Genomic DNA, 12,136 nt, shown 5'->3' with positions numbered 1-12,136 from the left:
GAGAGGGAGTTTGACAGAGGGAGGCCTACGATGGTTAGGAAGACCCGCAACACCTGTTCCAGCACTGCTTCTGTCTCCTCCACCTGCGCCTGTAGCCAGATAGAGCACCTGAGCATGGATGCTTCTACTCAGATCCTGGTGTGGCTTTGCAGGGACTGTAACTTGCAATTACCACTTACTGATATCCAGGCTGGGGGGACCATCCAATGTGAAAGGTGCCTGCTGGTGGAATCTCTCTAGCAGCAGGTGGGAGAGCTACAGGAGGAGGTGGCTAGGTTGAGGAGCATCCAAATCCACAAGCAATTCCTGGACAGTGTCCACGTGGAGACAGCTGAGGTAGCTGTCCTAGTACACAGGACTGTTGACACACCACTGGTGGAGGAAGAGATGGCTCAGGGTGGACACTGGCAGCTGGTTACTTTTGGCAGCAGGCAGTGCTCCACCCCTGCTCCAAACCCTCCCGCCGTGGTAATAGGAAACCATTATGCTCTTCTTGATACAGGAGAGAAGGAATCACCCCCTACAGCAGAGAAGGAGAAGCCTCGTACCCCTAAGGCTGGGAGGTCTGCTGCCACCAGGGCCGGCTCCAGGGTTTTTGCCACCCAAAGCGGCGGGGGGGTGGGGGGGGAAGCTGCGATCACGATCGGTGGCACTTTGGTGGCAGCTCCACCGCGCCGCTTTCTTCTTCGGCGGCAGGTCCTTCCCTCCAAGAGGGACCGACGGACCTGCCGCCGAAGAGCCAGAGGTGCCGCCCCTTCCCCTTGGCCGCTCCAAGCACCTGCTTGCTGCGCTGGTGCCTGGAGCCGTCCCTGGCTCACTCTCTGCTGAGGGGGACGGAGGCACCCATCTGTCGCCCTGACATTTCATCTCGGGAGGTATGCTGCCTGCCGGGGGCCCATATCCAAGACGTTACGGAGGCATTGTCGAGGATTATCCAGCCCTCTGACTAATACCCCATGCTACTCATCCATTTGTGCACAAATGATACTGCGAGGTGTGACAGTGAGCAGATCAAGAGTGACTACAGGGCTCTGGGAGTACAGGTGAAGGAGTTTGGCGCGCAGGTGATATTCTCTTCGATCCTTCCTGTGAAAGGTAGGGGCTGGGGCAAAGACAGGTGCATCGTGGAGGTGAATGCCTGGCTGCGAAGATGGTGTTGCCAGGAAGGCTTTGGCTTCCTTGACCATGGAATGCTGTTCCAGGAAGGACTGCTAGGCAGAGATGGTGTTCACCTGTCGAGGAAGGGAAAGACCCTATTTGGACACAGACGGGCTAACCTAGTGAAGAGGGCTTTAAACTAGGTTCAACGGGGACAGGTGAGCAAAGCCCACAGGTAAGTGGAGAACATGGAGACCTGAGAGATGGGTTGGAAATAGGAGGGAGCGTGGGCTATAATGGCAGAGAGAAAGGAGGGTCAGGGCAAAACTGGGAGACAAGATTAAATCAGTATCTTAGATGCCTATATAAAAATGCGAGAAGTATGGGTAATAAGCAGGAAGAACTGGAAGTGCTAATAAATAAATATAACTATGACATTGTTGGCATCACCCGAAACTTGGTGGGATAATACACATGATTGGAATGTTGGTATGGATGGGTACAGCTTGCTCAGGAAGGATAAATGGAAAAAAGGGAGGAGGTGTTGCCTTATATATTAATAATGTATACACTTGGACTGAGGTGGAGATGGACATAGGAGACAGAAGTGTTGAGAGTCTCTGAGTTAGGCTAAAAGGGGAAAAAAAACAAGGGAGATGTCATGCTAGGAGTTTACTACAGGCCATCTAACCAGGTGGAAGAGGTGGATGAGGCTTTTTTTTGAACAACTAACAAAATCATCCAAAGCCCAAGATTTGGTGGTGATGGGGACTTCAACTATCCAGATATATGTTGGGAAAATAACACAGGGGGGCACAGACTATCCAATAAGTTTTTGGACTCCATTGCAGACAACTTTTTATTTCAGAAGGGTGAAAAAGCTACTGGGGGGAAGCTGTTCTAGATTTGATTTTAACAAATAGGGAGGAACTCAAAGAGAATTTGAAGGTGAAAGGCAGCTTGTGTGAAAGTCATCATGAAATCATAGAGTTCACAATTCTAAGGAAGGGTAGAAGGGAGAACAGCAAAGTAGAGACAATGGATTTCAGAAAGGCAGATTTTAGTAAGCTCAGATAGCTGATAAGTAAGGTCCCATGAGAATCAAGACTGAGGGGAAAAACAACTGAGGAGAGTTGGCAGTATTTCAAAGGGACACTATTAAGGGCCCAAAAGCAAGCTATTTTGCTGGTTAGGAAAAATAGAAAATGTGGCAAAAGACCAGCGTGGTTTAACCATGAGATCTTGAATGATCTAAAAAGTAAAAAGGAGTCATATAAAAAAATGGAAACTAGGACAAATTACAAAGGATGAATATAGGCAAACAACACAGGAATGCAGGGGCAAGATTAGAAAGGCAAAGGCACAAAATGAGCTCAAACTAGCTACGGGCATAAAAGGAAACAAGAAGACTTTTTATCAATACATTAGAAGCAAGAGGAAGACCAAAGACAGGGTAAGCCCACTGCTTAGTGAAGAGGGAGAAACAGTAACAGGAAACTTGGAAATGGCAGAGATGCTTAATGACTTCTTTGTTTCGGTCTTCACCGAGAAGCCTGAAGGAATGCCTAACATAGTGAATACTAATGGGAAGGGGGTAGGTTTAGCGGATAAAATAAAAAAAGAACAAGTTAAAAATCACTTAGAAAAGTTAGATGCCTGCAAGTCACCAGGGCCTGATGAAATGCATCCTAGAATACTCAAGGAGCTAATAGAGGAGGTATCTGAGCCTCTAGCTATTATCTTTGGAAAGTCATGGGAGACGGGAGAGATTCCAGAAGACTGGAAAAGGGCAAACATAGTGCCCATCTATAAAAAGGGAAATAAAAACAACCCAGGAAACTACAGACCAGTTAGTTTAACTTCTGTGCCAGGGAAGATAATGGAGCAAGTAATTAAGGAAATCATCTGCAAACACTTGGAAGGTGGTAAGGTGATAGGGAACAGCCAGCATGGATTTGTGAAGAACAAATCATGTCAAACCAATCTGATAGCTTTCTTTGATAGGATAACGAGCCTTGTGGATAAGGGTGAAGCTGTGGATGTGGTATACCTAGACTTTAGTAAGGCATTTGATACAGTCTCGCATGATATTCTTATCGATAAACTAGGCAAATACAATTTAGATGGGGCTACTATAAGGTGGGTGCATAACTGGCTGGATAACCGTACTCAGAGAGTTGTTATTAATGGTTCCCAATCATGCTGGAAAGGCGTAACGAGTGGGGTACCGCAGGGGTCTGTTTTGGGACCGGCTCTGTTCAATATCTTCATCAACGACTTAGATATTGGCATAGAAAGTACGCTTCTTAAGTTTACAGATGATACCAAACTGGGAAGGATTGCAACTGCTTTGGAGGATAGGGTCATAATTCAAAATGATCTGGACAAATTGGAGAAATGGTCTGAGGTAAACAGGATGAAGTTTAATAAAGACAAATGCAAAGTGCTCCACTTAGGAAGGAACAATCAGTTTCACACATACAGAATGGGAAGAGATTGTCTAGGAAGGAGTACAGCAGAAAGAGATCTAGGGGTTATAGTGGACCACAAGCTAAATATGAGTCAACAGTGTGATGCTGTTGGAAAAAAAGCAAACGTGATTCTGGGATGCATTAACAGGTGTGTTGTGAGCAAGACACGAGAAGTCATTCTTCCGCTCTACTCTGCGCTGGTTAGGCCTCAACTGGAGTATTGTGTCCAGTTCTGGGCACTGCATTTCAAGAAAGATGTGGAGAAATTGGAGAGGGTACAGAGAAAAGCAACAAGAATGATTAAAGGTCTGAAAGAGCAACAAGAATGATTAAAGGTCTTAAAGGAAGGCTGAAAGAATTGGGTTTGTTTAGTTTGGAAAAGAGAAGACTGAGAGGGGACATGATAGCAGTTTTCAGGTATCTAAAAGGGTGTCATAAGGAAGAGGGAGAAAACTTGTTCATCTTAGCCTCTAAGGATAGAACAAGAAGCAATGGGCTTAAACTGCAGCAAGGGAGGTTTAGGCTGGACATTAGGAAAAAATTAACCACCCTAAGTGTCAGGGTGGTTAAACACTGGAATAAATTGCCTAGGGAGGCTGTGGAATCTCCCTCTCTGGAGATATTTAAGAGTAGGTTAGATAAATGTCTATCAGGGATGGTCTAGACAGTATCTGATCCTACCATGAGGGCAGGGGACTGGACTCGATGACCTCTCGAGGTCCCTTTCAGCCCCTGAATCTATGAATCTATGAATCATACCTTGCTCTCTAATATCCTAGGACCAGCTCAGCTACAACAACAACATTGCAAACGTACAGTAAATGATTGTAAAAGCTCTGAGCATGGCAAATATGCTTCATACTTGTACTTCTGAAAAGAAAATTCCAGACTCCTTAAACTTCCCATCTGTTCTATTCAATTTGTTTATTTTAGAAATAATGATGTTCACTCACAGAAAGCCCCAGCCACTCTGCAAGTGAGCTGGTAAGAGCTTTAAAGGCTGAACCAGCAATCCTTAATCAAACAAAACTCTCACTGAAGTCAATAGGAGTTTAGAAGCAAGGAGGGCAGGATCAGCCCAAAAACGAGAGATAAATCAAAGAGTTAAAACATTGTTTTGATGTGTGTGTGAAGGAATTTTTTTATTTTAATGCCACATGGATAGTACCTCCTTAAGAAAATCATTCATGCTAGAAAGTTCTACTTAAAGTGAATTGGCAAAGACAATCTGGCATTTAAATCAAGAAAATATAGTTCTCCCAATTTTGTGTAGTCATATATTAGATAAAAGCAACAGAGGGTCCTGTGGCACCTTTAAGACTAACAGATGTATTGGAGCATAAGCTTTCGTGGGTGAATGCCCACTTCGAATGCTCCAATACATCTGTTAGGCTTAAAGATGCCACAGGACCCTCTGTTGCTTTTTACAGATCCAGACTAACACGGCTATCTCTCTGATATATTAGTTAGTTACTAAACTTTTCCAAAAGTGTAATATGGACAGCAATTTGCTGAACAGAGCCAAGAAGAGGAATTCAGCAAATCTAGCAGGCAAATCTGCCCTCCAGTGATTATAACTAGGCAAACAGAGAGGACGGCAGGTTTCATCTCCATCCTAAAGGTGAGACATGCCAGTCAATGCAAACAGGATTTTTAAGTGCAATTCAGCAGTTTGTCTGGCAGGCAGGCAAGTAATTAACATAAGAATGGCCAGAGTCTTCCCTAAACTTCATGCATAGAGAATGCAGCCTGATTTGTATATTTTTACCTACAAAGTAAATTCTCTATTAACTCTCCTCATTCCATTGGGAGTACAGATTGAGAGGAATTATTTTATCTAGTCATAAATGTATAATTTCTTAGATCTAGTGAAAACTCTGCTCATGATTATTTTTAGATGAAGCAGTTGTTTTCCATAACTGGCTGCCTGGACAATAAGCCATCTAGGCATTATGACAAATTGGTGTCTGTCTTACTGGAACAACCACTATTTATTTCTATTAGTTAGCCTTTCACCTCAGAAAATCACTATGTAAAGTCTTTTTAATATAAACCAGCTGTTAACAATATTAAAGGATACAAAGTAATATTAAACACAATACCAAATAACTCCTGTTATCAAGAGTTAATTGCCTGCTAAATGTTCATTGGACAAATGGAGTAACAAAGTTTTCTTTTCGTAGTTTTATACGACATCTGTATAAGACATTTATAGCACAATTAAAAATTTTGCAAAGCTTTCCCTGACTTCTTCAGATGCTGTAAAATCTTAATGCAAGCAAAACAGGCCAAGGATCAGAACTGGGTGGACTATTCATAACAAATAATACATGTGACGAATATTTCTGTTAGTAAATTATCCAGAGACTTGAGTATTAGTGACATTGTTTATTAATAATAACCTTTTTATTGTAGTACAGCCTGGAGTAGGGTTACCATATTTTAAAAACACAAAAAGAGGACACTCCACAGGGCCCCGCCCCCGTCCCAACTACACCCTTTCCCCGCCCCCAGCCTGGCCCCAACTCCGCCCCTTCCCCAAAGTCTCTGCCCCAACTCCGCCCCTTCCCTTGAACGCTCCTCCCCCTGCTCCTCCCCCTCCCCTGCTTCCCACGAATCAAATGTTCGCGGGAAGCCTGAAACAGGCAGGCAGCAGGTAAGCTGGGGCTGGGGCTGGGGCTGGGGCGGTGGTGGGGGGGGTGCGAGGAGGCGCGGCCTAGTCCAGCCCCCCCGGCCGAGCGGCTCTGGCCCTGGCATCTCCGGCCCGGCTCGGCTCGGGCCCTGGGGCGCTGGCTCAGGTTCCAGCCAAGCGACTCCGGCCTGCCCCGGCCCCCGCGGCTCCGGCCCCAGCAACTCCAGCTCTGCTTGGGCCCCGGGGCATCAGCCCCGGCTGAGCAGCACTGGCTGGCGGCCGAGCACCCCCAACCCTGGTCCCAGTGGCTCCGGCCCAGCTCGGCTCAGGCCCCGGTTCCAGCCGAGCGGCTCCAGCCCAGCTCCGGCCAAGCGGTGCCAGACGGCAGCTGAGCACCCCCCAGCCCCGGTCCCAGCGGCTCGGCTCAGGCCCCGGTTCCAGCCGAGCAGCTCCGGCCCGGCCCTGGCCCTGGGCAAGCGGTGCCGGCCGAGCACCCCCAACCCCGGTCCCAGCGGCTCCGGCCCAGCTCGGCTCGGGCCCCGGTTCCAGCCGAGTGGCTCCGGCCTGGCCCTGGCAGAGCGGCACAGGCCGGCAGCCGAGCACCCCAGCGTCACCGGCTCCGGCCCCAGCTGCTCCAGCCCAGATCAAAGCCCCACGACCCCTCCCTATTTTCCCAGACATGCCCAGCTTTTTGGAATTTCCTCCCGGACGGGGATTTGAGGAACAAAAAGCTGGACATATCCGGGAAAATCCGGATGTATGGTAACCCTAGCCTGGAGGCCCTAATCAGGATCTATGCCCCATGGTGCTAGGTGTTGTGCAAACATCTAGGAACAAATTTAAAGCTGTTGGATTGTTTTCAAACTATGTTTTTTGCCTATTTGTGTTGCATAAAGTCACATATTGTCGTTTTTGCTCCTTGATTGTCTGGCTGAATGTTTTATAAATAGAAGGAAGGAAATCAAAAAGATGCAAAGACAGCTGCATAAGCATTTGCTATGTGAAATTTTGTGCAAACACATATTCATCGCACAAACATTTGCAAGACTTGGAACATTCCAGGAACATTATTACAAACAAAAAACAAAACAAAAAAATAATTCAAAATATATGTAGGTGAAGAATAAAGATGTATTTTTTTTATTAAATTAAGAAATGTGGTATCAGACAGTTTTTTGATTTTTATGTAATTTGTTCCATGCAAGCTGAGGAAATTCAAACCATCATAGCTAGGAGATGGGGGAGGGGGTGTGCTAATTGTAAGATTCTATTTACATATAGTTATTTACAGGTTACTACAGTTGCATTACAGGTTACTACTTTTGCATTCAAAGTAGATTTCAAAGGATGTGTTCATTAAATGGGATTTATTCTGGCCTGCTTTATCATTACATTCCATCTAAACAGCCGGATTTGGCTTGGAGGCTGTAAATGGGTAATTATAATGGCCATTTAAGAACTCTCTTGTTCACAATAATTACAAGCTTTTCTATTGACTCCTTTTTTCTTCTTCTGCCTTGTATGAACAGCCATTTAACCTAAATCAGCAGGGAAGCTTCTGCTACATCCTCCAACTGCAAGGCCTTTTTGATTCACAATTCCTGCCTTGTAGGAAAACAAAACAGTGCTTAAGGGTATCTCATTGCTGACTCTTCTCAATGGGATTGCCTCCTTCTATGCCTTGCTGACAAGCCTTTTTATCTTAACAGGTCTGTAATTGTGTTAATGGCCTGTAACTCGTTGCCAGCAAGACCTTAAGGAGTAATTAGATGCAATCACCTACCACAGCTTCTATTATGGAGCTAGTAAATAAAGATTACAAGTTATTTCCAAGCCAACCTGCGGAAACAGTACCTTTAAAGTACAGTTTGAAGCACTGAGTTCATCTTTGGTCTTTGTTGGAAGGCTTTTATTAACCAAAGTGATGCACCATGTATAGTGATATATTTATTTTATTATGCAATAGACTGTGGCTTTTAAGACCTGTCTCAGGTTTGGGGGAGGAGAGCAGCAGGACCCCCTAGAGAAATTTTGGTTCTCTGACAGCATTTCTCCTTGGTGCCCAGAGAATACATATTGCACTGGCAGTCCCACCAGCTTGGTGAAAGTGTACTGAGTGCACCCTTCAGCAGAAGCAACAAGGAGTCTGGTGGCACCTTAAAGACTAACAGATTTATTTGGGCATGAGCTTTCGTGAGTAAAAACCTCACTGCATCCGAAGAAGTGAGGTTTTTACTCACGAAAGCTCATGCCCAAATAAATCTGTTAGTCTTTAAGGTGCCACCAGACTCCTTGTTGTTTTTGTAGATACAGACTAACACGGCTACCCCCTGATACTTGACACCTTCAGCAGAAGGTCAGTTCTGTTGACTGATGCAGAGTGGAAAAAGGAGCCATGGACTTGCCCTCAGACCCAGTGATGAGCTGCCAAAATCTTAACAACCAGTTCCGTCCTCCTCACCCCACGAGGGGGTCGTGGTCCGCCCCCACCCCCCGGGACTCCTGCCCCATCCAACCCCCTGCGTTCCTTGATGCCCCCCCCAGGACACCTGCCGCATCCACTCCCCTTCCCTGTACCCTGACTGCCCCCCACCGCCCCATCCAACCCCTCCTCTCATTACTGATGGCCCCCTGGGACTCCTGGCCCATCCAACCACCCCTTCTCTCTGTCCCCTGACTGCCCCTGGAACCTCTGCCCCAACTAGCTCCCACTGCCCCATCCAACCCCTGCTCCTTCCTGACTGCCCCCCGGGACTCTTGCCCCCATTCAATCCCCCTGTTCCCTGCCCTCTGACCGCCCAGACCCCTATCCACACCCCCCACCACCACCCTGAATTTCCCTGCCCTCTATCCAACACCCCCTCCCTGCTCCCTGCTCCCTTACCACGCTGCCTGGAGGTGGCTGGCGGCGCTAGAGCCACGCCGCTCGGCCGGGACTGGGGCCAGGCCAGAGCCGGTCAGCCAGGGCCGAGGCCGGAGCAGATCAGCCAGGGCCGCTGGGCCAGAGCAGGTCGGCAGGAGTCGGGGCCAGGGCCGCTGGGCCGGAGCAGGTCGGCCAGAGTTGGGGCCGCTGGGCCGGAGCAGGTTGGCCAGGGCCAGAGCCGCTGGGCTGGGGCCGGGCCCAGAACAGTTGGACCAGGGCCGCTGGGCCGGAGCCGCTGGGCCGGGGCCGGAGCAGGTCTGCCGGGGTTGAGGCCGTTTGGCCGGGCCGCACCTCCCTGGAACCCTCCTCGCGCCCCCCCGCCCCAGCTCACCTGCGCGAAGCCGCTGCTTGCTTCTCAGCCCTCCCAGGCTTCCCACGTGAGCAGCTGATTCGCAGGAAGCAGGGGAGGGGGAGGAGAAGAGGGGTGGAGCGTTCAGGGGAAGAGGTGGAGGTGAGCTGGGGCCGGAGGCGGGAGAGAGAGCTGCCGGAGCTTTACTGGTTGTTAAATTTAAAAGCCCTTTTAGAACTAGTTGTCCCCCGGGACTACCAGTTCTAAAAGGGCTTCCAAATTTAACAACCGATTCCCGCGAAGCGGTGCAAACCGGCTCCAGCTCACCACTGCTCATACCATCTTCTCATTGAAACAAAGGCGAGTGCTTCCATTAGCATCAGCAAGGAGCATTGCGTGCACTCTTCATCACTCTTGTTTAAACATATATGTATCCACTTAATTGGCATTCTGACAAATCTAGAGTGGAGACAACTAGACTTGGTACAATGCAATTCAATTTACTCTAGCCTCTGATTTAAGGCCACACTTAGGATTTGTCTACACACAGGACTTGCACTGATTTAATTAACCGTTGATGAACCTATCCTCCATGAATTTATCTAATTCTTTTTTGAACCCAGTTATGCTTTTGGCCTTCACAACATCTCCTGGCAAGGAGTTCCACAGGTTAACTGTGCGCTGTGTAAAGAAGTACTTCTTTATGTTTGTTTTAAACCTAATGCCTATTAATTTCATTGGGTGACCCCTAGTTCTTGTATTATGTGAAGGGGTAATAACACTTCCTTATTCACTTTCTCTATACCATTCATGATTTTATAGACTTCTATCCTATAAGAACATAACATAAAAACGGCCATACTGGGTCAGACCAAAGGTCTATCAAGCCCAGTATGCTGTCTTCTGACAGTGACCAATGGCAAGTGCCCCAAAAGGAATGAACAGACAGGTTATCATCAAGTGATCCATGCCCTGTCACTCAATCCCAGCTTCTGGCAAACAGAGGCTAGGAGCACCATTCCTGCCCAACCTGGATAATAGCCATTGATGGACCTATCTTCCATGAATCTATCTATCTTCCTTTTGAACCCCGTTATAGTATTGGCCTTCACAATACCCTCTGGCAAGGAGTTCCAGAGGTTGACAATGCATTGCATGAAAAAATACTTTCTTGTGTTTGTTTTAAACCTACTACCTATTAATTTCATTTGGTGGCCCCTTGTTCTTGTATTATGAGAAGGAGTAAATAACACTTCCTTATGTACTTTCTCTATACCACTCATGATTTTATAGACCTATATCATTTCCCCCCTCAGTCGCCTCTTTTCCAAGCTGAAAAGTCCCAGTTTTATTAATCTATCCTCATACACAAGCTGTTTTATACCCCTAATCATTTTTGTTGCCCTTTTCTGAACCTTTTCCAATTCCAATATATCTTTTTTTGAGATGGGGCGACCATATCTGCACGCAGTATTCAAGGTGTGGGCGTACCATGGATTTATATAGAGGCAATATGATATTTTCTGTCTTATTATCTATCCCTTTCTTGATGATTCCCATATTCTGTTCGCTTTTTTGACTGCCGCTGCACATTGAGTGGATGATTTCAGAGAACTATCCACAATGACTCCAAGATCTCTTTCTTGAGTGGTAACAGCTAATTTAGACCCCATCATTGTTTATGTATAGTTAGGATTAAGTTTTCCAATGTGCATTACTTTGCATTTATCAACATTAAATTTCATCTGCCCTTTCATATCACCCCTTAGTCATCTCTTTTCTAAGCCGAACAGTCCCAGTGTTTTTAATCTCTTCTGGTATGGAAGCTGTTCTGTTTTGTTGCCCTTCTCTCTGTAACTTTTCTAAGTCTAGCATATCTTTTTTGAGATGGGGCGACCAGAACCGCACAAAGTATTCAAGGTGTGGGTGCACCATGGATTCATATAATGGCATTATGATATTTTCTGTCTTATCGTCTATTCCTTTCCTAATGGTTCCTAACATGTTAGCTTTTTTGACTGCTGCTGCACACTAAACAGATGTTTAAAACAGATGTTTTCAGAGAACTATTCACAATGATTCCAAGATCTTTCTTGAGTGGTAACAGCTAATTTAGACTCTATCATTTTGTATGTATAGTTGGAATTATATTTTCTAATGTGCATTACTTAGCATTTATCAATATTGAATTTCAGCTGCCATTTTGTTGCTCAGTTACCCAGTTTTGTGAGATCCCTTTGTAATTGTTTTCAGTCAGTTCTGGATTAGATTAATTTTGTATCATCTGCAAAATGTTACCACCTTACTGTTTACGCTCTTTTCCAGATAATTTATGAGTATGTTGAACAGAACAGTCCCCAATACAGATCCTTAGGGGACAACACTATTTACCTCTTTCCATTGTGAAAACTAACCATTTATTCCTACCCTTTGTTTCCTGTCTTTTAACCAGTTTCTGATGCATGAGGGGACCTTCCCTCTTATCCCGTGACTGCTTATTTTGCTTAAAAGCCTTTGTTGTGGGACCTTGTCAAATCTTTCTGAGAGTTTAAATACATTATATCAGGGGTTGGCAACGTTTGGTACGCGGCTCGCCAGGGTAAGCACCCTGGCGGGCCGGGCCAGTTTATTTACCTGCTGACGCGGCAGGTTTGGCCGATCGCAGCCCCCACTGGCCGCGGTTCGCCGTCCTGGGCCAATGGGGGCTGCAGGAAGCCGCAGCG

The 12,136-nt window shown here is 46.5% G+C and overlaps 1 protein-coding gene across 1 annotated transcript in view; it reads right to left on the bottom strand.

Moving 5' to 3' along the window:
- Nucleotides 1–12,136, bottom strand: part of HMCN1 (hemicentin 1) — a 329,872-nt gene that overhangs the window by 206,167 nt on the left and 111,569 nt on the right. The gene's annotated exons all lie outside the window — the stretch shown is intronic.

The sequence above is a fragment of the Trachemys scripta genome, chromosome 8 (assembly GCF_013100865.1).
Source record: "Trachemys scripta elegans isolate TJP31775 chromosome 8, CAS_Tse_1.0, whole genome shotgun sequence".
NCBI classification, from domain to species: Eukaryota; Metazoa; Chordata; order Testudines; family Emydidae; genus Trachemys; species Trachemys scripta.
Note: the sequence above shows the minus strand (reverse complement) of the source record. Positions and strands in the feature narration are given on the sequence as shown.